The sequence below is a fragment of the Diabrotica virgifera genome, chromosome 8, assembly GCF_917563875.1.
Source record: "Diabrotica virgifera virgifera chromosome 8, PGI_DIABVI_V3a".
Classification (NCBI taxonomy): Eukaryota; Metazoa; Arthropoda; class Insecta; order Coleoptera; family Chrysomelidae; genus Diabrotica; species Diabrotica virgifera.
Window position 1 is genome coordinate 15,236,327 of NC_065450.1, and position 11,994 is coordinate 15,248,320.

Genomic DNA, 11,994 nt, shown 5'->3' on the forward strand with positions numbered 1-11,994 from the left:
TTAATATTTCTTTGTGTAGATGCACTGATTGATACCCTATAGAAACAATAAAAGTTTGGTTTTTTGTATCCGTAGTGGAGGTTATGGCATAAATATTTGTCTTGTTATCATCTGGTTTAGCTTTCATAATAGACTCAAATCTTAATTTCTCCATTGTGTAGGTATACAATTTTAATTATTGCACATGTATACGAATTGTCGATTTAAAGATTTTGGTTTTTTCTCAAAGCAAAACACAATGTGATTCTCGTCTAAAAACAAAGTTTATTTAATTTTCACATAACTAATATCAACTGATAAAATACTAACCTAAAAACAAAGAATGAACATATAAATGTTCATGCTTTACAATTATTATAAAAACTTTTAAAATTAAAGCCAATTCATTTATATGAAAATAATGACAAATTGCCAATATCAGTGTCACCACAAAGCTTACATTGATATAAGAATCAAAATTTATATGACGCTACAAATTTTATAGAGATTCTGACCAATAGGAAGCTACAAAAATAAAAATTACAGCAGTTGTTATTTTTTAATGATTTTAACTTCTAAGCATGAAGTAAGATTTTTCATCACGTGTTTCATTCTGTCCAATCAGATTATTATTAGTGGTAATTTTGTACTACGGTGCGAATAATTTTAGGTAGATTGTTTCTATTTAATTATAAGTTTTCTAGTTTTGACGACTGTCACATTTAAGAAAACGAACCATAATATACTTTTAGTTCTGCATCTAATGTAAAATTATCACGAGGACAACACAAATCGACAGTTTTAAGTACTCGATTTTACGGCAATGCGTCTTACTGAAAATGGTATACCACAATGATCGGTTCTAAGTACTACTCATTCTTGATGAGTATAAATAATATTGGCACACTGATTCCACCCCCAGTCAAATATACAATATACGCAGCTGATCTAGTAATTTTCTCTCAAGGCAAAACCACATTATACATTTGCGGCTTAATTCAAACTTCTTTAAATGATATCCACAGTTGGACAAAATGAACAGGAATTAAATTATATAAAAGGAACAGGATTTAAATTCTCATCAAAAAAATCAAAAATAGTTCATTTTAGTAAAAAACATAATCCCAACTTAATTAATTTAACCTTAAATAGAACCCCACTACAAGTAGTACATCAATAAAAATTTTTAGGTGTAATCTTTGATAAAAAGTTATCTTAGAGGTACCTGTCTTAAGATAATAAATATCTTAAAAGCATTACCGCACCATCAATGGGGAACAAATAAAGATATCTTGCTGAGAATTTACCGATCTTCAATTCGTTTAAAAATAGACTATGGAAGTATACATATCAGCACCTAATTCACAATTAAATTGCCTCAATATCATCCAAAACACCGCTCTTCGAATATGTCTTAGTCCCATTGAAAGTACCTATTCAAGTCGAAGCTAACGAACCACCTCCCCATATTCGTCGTCAGCGACTTCTTTTGTCATACTTTGTCAAGGCATCAGCTAATCCAAATAATCCAGTCAACGGGTTAATCAACTCTACCAAACCAAAAACAGTAAATAAACCCAGAACAGTAAAACCAGCTTCTCAAATTCTTAAAGAACTAGTAGGTAATATAGACTTACGAACTACTACTCCAATCTCATACTCTAACGCTCCACCATGGACAATAACATTGTCACTATAAAATCCAGTCTATCAACAAAAGTCTATTATAACAAAAAAGAAACCCCCAATTCCGTCTTAAAGTCGTTCTTCCACGAACTCGTCCACACCAAACAGTATGACTCAATCATCTACACAGATGCTTCAAAAGTCGAAGATCAAGTTGGTTCGTCTGTGACTACCACCAACGAAGTTATAGCTACCTACCGTCTTCCATATTACTCTAGCATCTTCACAGCCGAACTATATGCTGTCACGAAAGTAATTAGTTGTCCAATCAACAGAAGCAAAAATTTTGCAATCTGCACTGACTCGCTATCCTCCACACTATCCATCAAGAACTTTTACTCCCAAAACCCACTAATTCAAAATATCCAAAATACATGCCATCTACTATTAGATAAGAACGTATCGGTTAGCATTATTTGGACTCCATCACACGTGGGTATTACAGAAAACGAAAACGTCGATCAAGCGGCCAAAGAGGCACCCCGTTCTGAGATTCCAATGGAAAGTATACAACTTGGTGTAGATTTACAACATACAGTAAACCAAATGTGCTTGAGAGTCTGGCAAAACCTCTGGAATAGAACAAACTCAAAACTCCATAATATTCAACATTGCCGTTTTACACATGGTTACCTGATGAGTTGGCCACTGAAACAAAGAGCTCAGAAAATGTTACTAGTAACAGAAATGGACTTCTGGAGAAGAGCAGCAGGCAAATCAAGAAGAGATCGGATACCGAACGAGAGAATACGAGAAATGATGGGAGTAACACATACAATAATTGATGACATAAAAACAAAACAACTGGTGTGGTACGGCCATGTACAGAGAATGCCAGACGACAGGATCCCTAAACAGATTTTGGCATGGACACCACAAGGGAGAAGAAAAAGAGGAAGGCCGAGAAGAAGCTGGAGGGAGGGAATTGAAAAAGAACTAGAGGAAAGAGAAATACCTCCAGGTCTATGGTTAAACAGAGAAGAATGGCGGTTAGGAGTCGGAAGGCGTCGGAGAACGCTGTAAACCGATAGTAGTAGTAGTAGTACCTGATGAGTCAGGGAAATCCTCCTTGGTATCATACCTGCAATACTCGTGTCACCGTCAAACACATATTAGTTGAGTGCAAGCTATACACGAACACTTGAAGACAAGGTAAACTGGATGAAGACCAAACCGCCATTCTTAGTGATAATAGTCACTTTAATAATGTGATAATGTTTCTCAAAGACTCTCGGTTATACTACGCCATATAAATATTGTTTTTTTTATCATTTTGCTGATATTGTACTTTCTTTTTAAACATACTTACTGTAAACCTTACTTTTGCAACCGTGTCAATGGCCGCCGTTGCTGAGACACGTTAATTAAAAAAAAAGTTCTCGAGTTTACTTCGGTAAGATTATTTCACGAATAAAACTGTTAGTGTAAAAGCTGGGAGCTGATTTTGTGCGTGATAAGTAATATGGAAAAAATATACGGGAATATGTTGAATTGGTTTAGTCGAGGAAATGAAGCTGGAAAAATGGCAAAACCTCGCAATTTTTTCGTCCAGCATCGATTTGTACAAAAATTTGGGATTAGGCTCATTTTACCCTCTAGTTCATTTTCTATATTGAGCCGTTGTGCTTTTGGTTTTTTAAGGGTGAAAACTACCCCTAAAAAAACTACTTGTAAAAAATTATAAAGCAACATTTTAAACTTTATTATTGTCAACATTTGATTCTTATTAGTTACATAATGATTGTTTTATACTTTAATATATACGATCATAATATTTTAACCCTTAAAACCACCCTTGTTTGACTATATATAAAAACTTACTTATCCTAAAAGAATAATTTCGGTTGCATCGATTTACACAAAAATTTAGGATTAGGATTATATCACACTGTACTTCATATTCTATAACATGCTCAAGGGCGTCGATTATCTTTAGGGGTGTAAACTACCCCTGATTGTCAAAAATTATATAAAAATTTGTAAACTTTAATATGGGTAAAATTTGGTTTTGATTGGCTAAAAATAATGATTGTTTTATGCTTTAGGATATAATATCATAATATTTAAACCCTTAAAAATCACCTTTAAGAACAATATAATTTTTATAAGTAGATAATTTAATAGATCTATACAGAAAAAAAAGTAGAATTATAGAATTACAAAAACATTTATTTACACCAAAATACGAATTTACAAATATGTAGAAGTACAAATACACATAGTTTTTGTCATCTTCTAGTATACGAACCAGTTCTGTGATATTATACATGCATTGAAAATATTCCATAAGCGGACTATTCGAATATTTCGAAAAAAAAAAAACGCATTTTATAAACATAGCTCCTTCATTTTTGGCGACAAAAAGTTTTTTCAAAAACGGTCTTGTAGGATTTTTAAAGAACTATAAGACTGTGTAAATTAAATTCCGTTAGATCCCTAACCTTTTAATTGGGGTGGGTTTAAAGGGCTCGAATTAGAGGGTGTTTGCTCGTAAATAGATGTTTTAAACAGCTATATATCACTAACTGTTCACTGTAATGAAAATTTATGCACAGTATAATTTTAGTTATTAAAAAAGCTACAATCTAGTAGTCTATCATTTTTTGTCGTATCTCCAGTATTTTCGGAGATATTTGGAAGTAAATCGTGAAAAATACGAAAGTGCAAAATATCAATTTTTCTTTAAACTCCAATTTTTCTAAAATTTGGCCTTTTAGATAGGTCAAACTTCTTGGGTTTATTGACAATGTAAATATACAAGGAAATGCAAAAAGGTGAAGACCAATTTTTAATTAGGAGGGTAGTTAGGGGGTTATTTTCACTGATTTTTTCGTAGAGAAAAGCAGGTACCCACAATTTTTTTTATCATAAATCGCTCTATTTTTATGATATAAATTTTTTATTATTATTCTTTGAAAGGTTTAATTTTATACTTGAAAATAGATAATTTAAGTTTTCCTAGAAAATGCAAAGTTTTCCCGTTATTTGGCTTTGAATATTTCAAATTATGCATTTGACGAGAAAAGCTAACTTTTAACATGCCGTATCTCGGTTTTTGTTGGTCTTAAAGATATTATAGAAAACAATTTAGTTTGTCTTACTAAAGGACACAATTTTGTTATTTGCAGTTTTTTTGATTAAGTGCATATTTTTCGAGGTATTCTCAAAAAACCCTCTAAAAAGTCGATTTTTTCGACGAAAAACTGTTACTTTCAAGCGCGAATAACTCGAAAAATATTAGTTTTACGAAGAAAATGTAAAAAACATTTTTTTCTTAGAATTACTTTTTACATCGATTTACATGGTTAAAATGTAATAAAAAATTCCCACCCCCGAGATGGGGTGGCAACCACCCCCAATTTTTTAGTGTACAGCGGCATGATATAGAAAATGATCCTTGGACTATTTTCTACCTGCTGTGACAATTTCAAGTAAATCCATGCTGGACGAAAAAATTGCGAGCCAAAATGCTTCATTTCCTCGACTAGTTGTTTAAATGACTCTCCCCAACGGGGGGAAACCAGAGTGGGGACGAGGGTAGTTTTATGGGATGGAAGGCACGGTTTTTATTACTTTTATTGTGACGCTTATGATCGAGAGTGCACCAAAATAATATTTTGGAAATTTTATTTAGTAACTAACTAAAATCTCCAGGGGCGGATGCTCCGTGGCCGACAAAGGGGTGGGGGCTGAGGTGAATATAAAAATTATAAGGGGTTTTTGTGACATTCCTGATCGAGATATAGTACCAAAATTTGGGAATAAGTAGACCATGCAATAACTAAGTAAAATTTTCAGAGGCGGAAACCAGAGTGGGGGACGAGGGTAGTTACAAGGGGTCAAAGTCGCGGTTTTCATTATTTTTTTTTGTAACGCTCATGATCGAGATAGTGCACCAAAATTTGAGAAAAACTAGCTCATGACGTAACTAAGTAACAGGGGCAGAACGCTGCGTGGCCAACAAAGGGGTGGGGACAGGGTGAAATTAAAAATTAAGGGGTTTTTTGTGACGTTCCTGATAGAGATAGTGCACCAAAATTTGGGAATAAGTAGACCATGACATATCTAACTAAAATCAACAGAGGCGGAAACCAAGAGTTGGGGACGCGGGTAGTTATAAGGGATCAAATTCGCGGTTTTTATTATTTTTTTTGTGACGCTCATGATCGAGATCAGTGCACCAAAATTTGGAAATGAGTAGGTCATGATGTAACTAAGTAAAATATCCAGAGGCGGAACGCTGAGTGGCCGACAAAAGGGTGGGGGCAGGGGCGAAATTAAAAATATAAGGGGTTTTTGTGACGTTCCCGATCGATATAGTGCACCAAAATTTGGGAGTAAGTAGATCATGACATAACTAAGTAAAATCTCCAGGGGCGGAACGCTGTGTGGGGACCAATGGGTGGGGGCACAGGTAAATATACTTATTCCCAAATTTTATTGCACTATATCGATCAGGAACGTCACAAAAAACCCTTTATATTTTTAATTTCACCCCTGCCCTCGTCGCTAACTCTGGTTTCAGCCCGTTGGGGAAAGTCATGTACACAGCTAATTCAACATATTTTCGTGTAGTTTTTCCATATTACTTATCACGCACAAAATCCGCGTCTATCTCTCCGAACTATGTATTTATAACTAATTTTAAGTAATATTTTATTGATACCTTCGTCTAAATATTTACTAAACTCTGCTGTTCACGTTGACAAGTTGAAAAATGTATGTCACATAAATTGGCATAAATACCACTAAATGTTTTTATACAAAGACGTGAATTTTGTATGTAAGTATTAAAAAATAACCTGTCGAATATCACACGGTAGTGAGCATAAATAAGAAAATAATGCCCCAGTTTTGTTCTTAAACTTGTTTCCATTCGGCAATAGTCACTCTAGCTCTGCAGGCTCACGTGTCTATTGCCAGGCAACAAACTTTTGAAAAATTGTTGAATTATTAACAATTTTCAGTGATTCAAATTTACCGCGCTGTATTACTTGTTTGTAATTGGTCCAACCTCAAGCAAGTTTACGCCAATGTTATAAAATTTTGACACTAATGGAATTTATCAATTTTTGACACTAGTGACATTTCATAGGTTAATTAAGTTATATCAGCGATTTTTTGTATTTTCTGTGTTATTCCCAGAGATATGTCAACAATAGATCTGGCTAGTCATATGCCACTCAGTACATCGGGGTGTAACGCCGATATCAAGTACGGTGGTCTAGCAATCTTTGTCTGTCGTGCGAGTGTGAGCGTATCTACCAAGAGGTGGGAGTAATGAAACTACAGTTACACAGAGACGGCAGCCATCATATGCTAGAGAGAGAAAGCTAAGCGCCGGTAGAGAGAGATAGATAGACCACCGACCCGAACTGTTCCGCTTTACGCTATTTTTCGGGCTGGTCTAATCTATCCTGTTATTACATCTATGGTTATTCCTTTAAGTGTTAGATTGTTAGTGTGCTTTTATATAAAAAGCAGTTGTTTTTGAAACTCTTTCGCGACGTATTAATTTAATATATTATTTATGGATTACCGTTGAGGGCCGACTGGATCAACCAAAAAAGAAGATGTATTTGGTTATTATTCTAGTGATTTCTTGGGTGTGAATCTGTATTTCTAGTTTACTCCTCCTTATTAAAAAATAAACTATAGTCTATTTTATACTAATAAAACGTCAAAGCAACGCCACGTTTCCTACTCCTTCCAAGACAAGACTCCTTCCTGCCCACGTGTTCCTGCCCGTAATTTTTCAGCGACAAAATTATGACGGATCCGTCACGACGGTGTCTGGTAATTCTATTGTTGTCAGTTTAACAAACGTCATTGAGGCGTAATAAATTTTGGACTAATATAATGATAGACCAGGGCTGATCTGTGAAAAACCTCTATTTTTGGATGTGAGAGGTGGCATTCAGATTTTTGTAGATAAAGTTAGGTGACAGCTTCAATAATAATAATTGACTTATGCTCCTTCTGAAATATTCCCAGAACATTAATAAAAAAATTAAAATATATTTAAAAATTTCGAAAAACATCAATATTTCTCTAATTTCTTTGCTTCTAACTTTAACCGATTCGTTTTGAAAGAAAGTCGTGCAGAATAAAATAATAAAAATAATTGAATTTTGTATGATATATGACTGCTTAAATATCTTAAAGTATTACCCTTTCTGCAATATAGCAATAAATACAAAATAAGGGGGCAAAATAAGCCTGTTGTTATTCAAAGTTTTTTAACCACTTCTGTGGCACTTAGAACCTTAGTAATTCGATTAGAAAATTCTTATACGCTCTGAGCTTCGCTGGTGTCGCACCTAGCGGTTACTAATTCAACTTTCACCGGTAATTTTTAAATTTATTATTTAATTGTTATCGCTTAATATTTACAACGCAAAAAAGTGATTAAATTGTAATAGATTTTTTTAAGATTTTGCTAATCATTTTGACGTTCTATTGATGAAATATTAATTTCTTACTTCGGATACTTTTACAATTATCGTGTAGATGGCGCAAAGATTAATAGATTTTTTTTATAATTACATATTACGGAACATCAAAAAAACGTAAATTCAGTATTTAAAACGTAAGTATATTTAAGGTAAAATATATACCACAGCGTTGACCAACTAATATTTTTATAATTAATGTTTTTAATTTTAACTTTAAATTAATCACTTTGATATTTATGTCAAATTTCAGGTAAACGTTTACAGACTTGTCACTAATGGCGCTCGCGAATTTATAAATATCCCCTCTACTTACGAGCTCACAGCGTATAGCATCCTTAAGCCGTCTTGAAAATTTCATTAAAATTGACATAATAGATTTTGTATAATAAATTTGCAATCTAAATTTTTTTTAAAAGTTCAAATTATTTAAAATCTTTCTGAACAAAAAGTAGACCATTTAGAAGTTGTCTAATTTTTTTACATATAAAGAGGATTTTGGAACTACTAAAATTTTTTATTTCATTAGTAGTTCCAAAATGCCACAAAATCTAGGCATCGGATAAAAAAGTTTATTTGAAGAAAGTGTATTTTTTGTTCTTTTTAATGGCGGTACAGGCTTGTTTTTTTTAATATTGTATTTAATTACAGAGTAATTTCCACATATTAATATATTTTTCAAATCGGGCTCTGTACCGCCATTCTTTATTATATTACGAATACGTGTGCCAAATATCTCGAAAAAATATTCAAAATTACAGCCGCAATCTTGGAACGCGTTTTGGCTACCTGTTGATCGCTACTGTATCACCTTAAATAATCCGATTTTAATTCTGTACGGTCTATTAGATAGATAGAGCGCCTGTTTATATGTTAAACAATTAGTAACCTTTTAAATGGTCTACTTTTTATTCAGAAAGTTTTTAAAAAATTTAAACTTTTTAAAAAAAAATTAAGATTGCAAAATTACACATATGCAAAATCAAAAAAGGTCGATTTTAATGAAATTTGGTGGACGGTTTAAGTATATTATAATAGTGGAGTCAATGAAGGTTTTCACCTCCGATTTCGTTGAACCTCCATCGATTTTCATGAAAATTGGTAAGTATGTAGAGGATACATCAAGAATCAAAGGTGACATGGTGCCAACTTGCGCTTTTACCCTGGGGGGGGGATGCCACCCCTTCTCGGGGGTGGAAATTATTTTATTAAGAATAATACCACTAATCGATAGAGGGACAAATTATAAGTAAAATTTGTTATATAAAGTTATTCCAATAAATCAATAGTTTTTGAGTTATTAAAGATCAAAAGTTTTGATTTTTCCTGAAAAAAAATCCATGTTTTAAAGCAGTTTTTCATAAATAACTGAAAAACCATAAGTTTCTTTAAAAAAGTTGTTATTACCAAAATCGAAGATAATATAAAAATAAATAAGCTCCTTATTCGAAAAATCCTATATTACATATACAAAGTGAGTTATATGCAATTGAATGTATATTTTTTTTCCGCGAGTACTCAAATCTTAGTATTCAAGCTTAAATAACAGGAAAACGATGCACTTTGCTAAATATAGATACTAAACATTTTAATAAAGTACTTAAAGGTAACTATCAAAAAGCTATATAAGAAGTCGATAGCATCAAAATTAAGCAAGTTATGATGGAAATAAGAGGACCCTTTCAGATTTTCTAGGGAAGAATGAAAAATGAAACATACGTCATTTCCACAAAAATTAAAATTTATAGTAACCCATTTAAAACTTTATTTATTTTAACATGAGTAATAACTTCAACAATTTTGACCGGTTTAGAATGCATATTTTTGAAAAAAAATACGATTAAAAAAAATTAGAATTTTTCAAATTTTCGTGAATTTCATTTTTTTTTGATAATAACTCCAAAAATACTTGATATACTTAAAAAATGGTAGAGAACAAAATTTTAGTTTTAACTTTATTTAAGCTTTTTCTTTTTTTAATATTTTTTTACGACAAAAAATAACCGAGATAGAAACATTTAAAACCAAAATTTTAGTGCGAGAACCATGTAACGGGGGCCATTTCACCTTGTATTTAAAAAAAATAAAGGATTTAGAAAATTATGTTTAATACAGTGTTATAGACCGTTTACTTAGCTCTGTAATGGTTTTTGGATAAATCTCATATTTCAAAAATTAACTGAGTTATTTTAAAAAAGCCAATAACATTTTCTTTGAAAAAATTTTATAGCGGAGATTTTGTATGTATACAGGTTGTGGGAAGTCCAATTAGTCGTTTGTTGTAGGAGATACGAAAAAAGTTTATTTAGGTGAGATTGGGGCATAGATAATATCAGAATTTAAATACATTTCCAAATATACAGGGCCACCCATATTGACAGGGTGAAACAAAATTATCTTTTGTTTAATGGAACACCCTGTATATTTCTACATTTTTGGATTCTCCTCTATGTTTTATTTCTTAAAATATCAGGTTTTGTGATGTTATACGAAGTAGTTTAAAAGATAATTACGTTTTTTTTTCAAATTTCATAGCAATATTCACCCCCTGTATAATTGTAGTGATTTGACATCAGAAAATCAATTTATGTTCAAGTGATTTTTAATATAGTCTATTATTGTTAAAAATTATTAATCTAGCAAAACGTTTAATTTTAGCTAATACAGGGTTGGTCGAAACTGAATGAGTGTTTTCTCAAAGTTTGAGAGTATGAGTTTTCTCAAACGGAGCAGCCTGTAATGCCTGTAATGAGCATTATAATGAAATGCTATTGTATGGCACTTTATTATTTCCCACCCTGCCAATGAGAACTGAATTTATTTTTGAAATCCCTAACTTTATATCTTTAATTATTTTAAATATTGTAAACGATTAAAAAACAATCAAATTAAATTGAAATGAATAACCAGTGTATATCTTCCACATTTACTTCATATTTAACGTAGCCTGTACCATAACATGGCACAGATTATTATCCCTGTATAGCAACGATATACCATGAATGTGAATTCATACTTGAGAAATGTCCTATATCCAGTCTCACAAAAAAAAGGGATTCTTCAAACATAATATATATGCAGACAAAATCAGCCAAAGTGATTTGCGATATCTAATTAAAGGCCGTACCAAGTTGGTTTTGTTGAATATAGCATGAAAGCACGACGATACTTTAGTGATAGGCGTATTTTTCGTAGTAGCTATAGTATGTTGTTTATATTATGTATTACCTATATTAAATTAGTTTTAGTATGTTTCGTTTATCTAAAAAAATGTAAAACAAACAAAAATTCTGTTTTTCTTGTAGTTGTTTTTTCGTATAGATATTGTTTTATATTGTAGTAAATTGAATTTAGTTTTAGTATGTTCCGTTTGTTTGTAGAATTATATTTAGATTTGCTTGAATTACTAAAATAAATAAATTTTAAATTATATTTTATATATTTGTGGAAAAGGAAACCTAGCATTAGCGGCCACATTTCTATAACGGCCAATTGTTTTCTATTTTTAGTGGCCGTTATTGGCAGGTTTTACTGTACCAATAATATTTTATTAAATTATGAAATATTATTTAAATAAAAAATTTATAAACTTGATAAAAGAAAGTTTGCTTAGAATGTACTCCTCTATCTAATTATGGGGTTATTTTTAATAAAATAGTGTTCACCCATGAGAAGGGGTAACATCCACCCCCAGGATAAAAGCGCAAGTTGGTACCACATCATTTTTGTTTCTTGAGGTATCCTCTAACTACTTACCAATTTTCATGAAAATTGATGGAGGTTCAACGAAATCAGGGGTGAATACCTTCAGTGACTGCCTTTTTGGAAATATAAAAGAATAATTTTTTTCGTGATTGTCGATTTGCTAATTTTCTGA